Below are 4653 nucleotides of genomic sequence, written 5' to 3' on the forward strand. Positions count from 1 at the left end.
GGTGTTTTGCCTGTATGTAAGTCTGTGAGGGTGTCATATCTTGGAGTTACGGACAGCTGTGACCTGCCATGTGGTTGCTCTTAACCACCACTGAGCCATCTCTTCAGCCCATACCCAGCTTTTGAAGCAGATTTGGGGCTTGAACTTGGATTCTCTCTCTCTCTCTCTCTCTCTCTCTCTCTCTCTCTCTCTCTTTCCGGAGCTGAGGACCGAATCCAGGGCCTTGCGCTTGCTAGACAAGCTCTCTACCCCTGAGACTTGGGTTCTCGTGCCTGCACGGTAAACCGTTTACTGACTGCACCCCCACCTCCCTCCCCCCATTTTTTTTTTTTTTTTTTTTTTTGAGACAGGGTCTCACCATGTAGCCCAAGCTGGCCTCCCACGTGCTAGTGGACTCCCATGGCCGGTCTTTCTGCAGAGGGAGAAACGTGGTTTCTCCAGCACAGCCAGGTCACAGGACTGTGGGAAGTTGCAGGGGTCCTGGTCTCAGCTGTGGAGGCTGGGCCCCGCAGGTGTCTGGGGATTGAGGAGGGGCAGTCCCTTCTAGGAGCCTGGGAGCCTAGGGAGGGCCCCTATGGCCACACAGGAGGAAGTGGGCTGCAGGACCCAGGGCTCAGGCCTCACCGTAGATCTCTTAGGAGGGAAGGGGAGGCCGGAGAGATGCTCAGAGGCTAACAGCACTCACTGCTCTCCTGTTGCGCCTGAGTTCTAATCCTGGCCCCTGCTTCAGGCAGCCATTGTAAATCCAGCTTCGGGGGATCCGGCGCCCTCTTCCGGCCTTCTAGGACACTGCACTCAAGAGGCAGACAGGCAGACAAATTCAAGTCCACATGAATGAATGAATAAACGAATAAATAAATAAACAAATAAATAAATAAATAACCAACCTTATAAAAAGATGGTGGAAGCAGAGGCCAGCCTCAGACCTCTATGCATCCACGTGACCTCCTTGTCCCCTGGCTGTCGGGGTGGGGGCAGGGGTTTTCAGGTCCCTTCTAGCCACAGATGATCCCCTGGGCAGAATGCTGGGTCCCAGTCTAGCAATTAAGCTCTGTGTCATGGACCAGCCTGGGCTTTAAACAGATTGAGACCCTGTCTCAAAATAACAAAACTGAAGACCAGGCCTGGTGCAGACAGCCAGGTTAGGAGTTCAAGGTCATTTCCCCAGGACATGTGGTCACCTGTCCCTCCTCTTCCTGTTTCTTGGGTGTCGTGGCCTCTGCTGACCACAGGACCTTTGTATTTGCCGACCGCTAAGCAGCTCCGCCACTTGTACCCCCTTGCCAGCGCCACCGCTGGGTTATTAGATGGTAAGATATATTTGTTACATTGTATTTATTTGTTTGTTTGTTTTTCCAGACAGGGTTTCTCGGTGTAGTTTTGGTGCCTGTCCTGGATCTCACTCTATAGCCCAGGCTGGCCTCGAACTCACAGGGATCCACCTGCCTCTGCCTCCTGAGTGCTGGGATTAGAGGCGTGCACCACCACCTCCGCCTGGCTCATTTTACTTTGTTGTAGATATGTGTGTGGTCCTCCTGCAAGACTCCCCCCCCCCACCCCACTACCTGTTATTTCTGGAATTGAACCCAGGTTATCAGCATTGGCAGCAAGCACCTTTCCCTGCTGAGCCCTCTCGCTGGCCCTTATTGGCTATTTTTACTCCATACTCAGGGATCTGCAGACCCCTTGCGGCACCCACATGGAGTGGAAGGAGAAGAGGGTTCCAATCAAAGCTCCCGGGAGTGAGTCTGAAGGCCACACAGCCCCAGCTTCCGGGCCGTGGACTTTGGGGTCCCAGGCAGGGCGGGCAGCAGCTGCAGGGGCTGAGAGTGGTGTGCGGTGTGTGGGCTGCAGCAGCTGGGCCACCCACCCCCCGCTGGAGGGGGAGGGGAGCCGAGGCGGCAGCTGGTGGCTGGCACCCCGCCAGATGGAAAGGGGACGCCGCCCGCCTCCGCCTCTGCAGGGCTTCCCCCACCCTCTCACTTGAGACAAGGTTCAGGCTGGCCTTGAACTCTCTGTGTAGCTAGGGATGACCTTGATTCCACGACCCTCCTGCCTCCATTTGCAGAAAGCTGGGATGACAGGTGTGGGCCCCACAGCCAGTTCTGTGTGTCTCCGTCTGTCTCTCTCTCCATGTCTCTCTCTCTCTGTCTCTCTTTCTCCATGTCTCTCTCTCCATGTCTCTCTCTCTTTCCATGTCTCTCTCTCTCCATGTCTCTCTCTCTTTCCCTCTCTCTCTCTCTCTCTTTCCCTCTGTGTCCATCTTTATCCCACATCCCTCTGTGATCCTGTCTTGCTCTGTCTCTGTCTCTCTCTGTCTTTGTCTCTCTGTCTCTGTCTCTCTCCTTGGCTGTGCTCTGGCCTCTGGCTTTGTCCCTTCCATGTGCCGCCCTATATAGGTGACTGAACTGGGTCAGCCGCAGGTGACCATGAAGGCTCCTCTCCTGGCTCAGGCGGGTGTGGGGGGGGGGGCAGGGATGACGACGATGACCTTGTGCAGCCTGAGTCTGGTGTCTGTGAGATGTTCTCTGTGTTGAGAGACAGGGTTGTTCCTACTTCATGGTAACACACAGGTCGCCTCGCAGACATCGGAAGCTGTGGCCAGGCGAGGCTGGGCCAGGGTGGGGCCGATGCCATGCAGTGGCCGGGAGACACCCTTGGCCAAGCTCCCTTTCCCACTCTGCTCCCCCGTGGGGTGGGGTGCTGTCCTCATTAAAGCCCTCTAAGTGAACTGCACCCCAGGACAGCAACACCCCGACCTCACAGTCCACAGAGCCGTCACTGTGGAGGGGGCTGTAGCATGATTACGCCTCATTTGCATGTTTGCATATGACCCGGGCAGCTGCAACTTCGGCTGCCCATGACTAGAATCTGAAAGTGGTTGGGGTCTGGCCTTCCTCGTTGGCCTGGGGTTCTGGGGTCTCTGGCCCCGCTGGGAACCCTGGCCTCTGGCACCCTTTCCTCTGGGGCGCTCAGGGACCGCCCTCCGCACATTGACTTTGGGACTCCACCTCAGCTCCCACTGGGAGAGCCAGAGTTCTGAAGTTTTCTTCAAGTTGTCTCTTCTGAAAACTCCAGTTTGGGGAAAGCTAAGAGCTAGCTATCAGAATCCATCTGAAACACCTTGGGGTCCTAGGTCCCAGAGACCCCAAACCTCACAAATGCCCCCCCTCCATTCAGGACAGAAGCCTGGGGCCCCTCGGCAGCCCAGCCTTGAGACCTTGATGAGCACCAGCCGCAAGGCCCCTGCATATGCCTCCACTCCTTAGCTCTTTCTGGAAAGGCCCCGTTGGTAATTTTAGACCAGGCTGGTCCATATCCACGGGAGAACCGCGGAACTGTGAGGGCACGTGCTGTGGGCTCTAATCCAGACCCTGGTCTCCCAGAAGATTGAAGACAGGGGTGGGGGATCCAGGGCCTTCTGCGTGCACCTGGGCCCAAGACGCCACCTACTGGTGTCTCTACACGTGGCCAAGGGTCACCCTGAGAGTAGGATCCTGTCGTAGGGTTCCTGTCGCTGCGGTCAACGACCAAAGGCGACTTGGGAGACAAGGGTTTGTTTCCGTCGGGGCTGGGCTCACGAGGGAGGTCGGCAGGAGCTCAAGGTGGGGGCGGATGGGGAGGCCGCGGAGGAACCCCGCTCGAGGCCGTGCTCCAGGGCTGCGGGACCCGCTGTCCTTCACGGCCCAGGAGCGGCCACGCCCAGGGGCGGCCACGCCCACAGGGGCGGCCACGCCCAGGGGCGGCCACGCCCACAGGGGCGGCCACGCCCACAGGGGCGGCCACGCCCACGGGGCGGGGCCCACCGCATCAGTCATTCATCAGGAAAATGCCGTAGAGAACACCCCGGGGCCAATAGGTCGGGCGCGTTTTCTCGCAGATGGCTTGGCTCGTGTCAGGGTAGCAGAACTCAGCAGGACAGAGCGCACTACCACTCCAGGGGCGAGGGAGGGGCGTCGTTGCTGTCCGCCCTGCCTTCGACCCCTGCAGAGCCTCGTCCTGACTCCGCTCCTTCCCGCGCCACGCTCTGCCCCAGGAGGGCGGTGGAGGTCGCCCGGCCGGCCACCGCGCGCGAGTCCCTGGACGGACTGCCTGAAACTGTCCGCTAGATGGCGGCCGACGCCCAGAAACGCACGGCAGAGCGTCGGGTGCTCCGGGCCGCCGTGCAGGCCCTGGGCTCCCAGCCCGCGTGTTCAGGGAGTGAAAACGTGCTTCGTGCACGTCGCGAGCGACGCCCGCGCGGAGATCCACCACGCTCGGGGGTATCTTAACAGGCAGGCGCACCCCCCCCTCCGCCGCGAGCTCGCGTTTACACAGCGCGTTGGTGCATGCACACTCAGGTTGTGCGCGGCTAAGTCCTGGAGTGTCATCCTCGTTACCCTCGCATTCCATGCATAAGCCCGCGTGTCCTCTGTGCCGGGCGATCTTTGTGCTGGGGACGTCGCCACGTGCATGGTGGGCCCTCGTGGACTCACCAGCCGCAGCTGGCACATCCCTTAGCTCAGCTCATGCGCCCCAGGATCCCCCCGCGCGCACACACACACACACACACACACACAGACACACACACAGACACACACACACAGATTCCCATGTCCCTTGCCTCGGATCTTCATAACCTCCATCGTGAGCACAATCCATGCCTCAGTTTAC

Source organism: Onychomys torridus, chromosome 21 (genome assembly GCF_903995425.1).
Source record: "Onychomys torridus chromosome 21, mOncTor1.1, whole genome shotgun sequence".
Classification (NCBI taxonomy): Eukaryota; Metazoa; Chordata; class Mammalia; order Rodentia; family Cricetidae; genus Onychomys; species Onychomys torridus.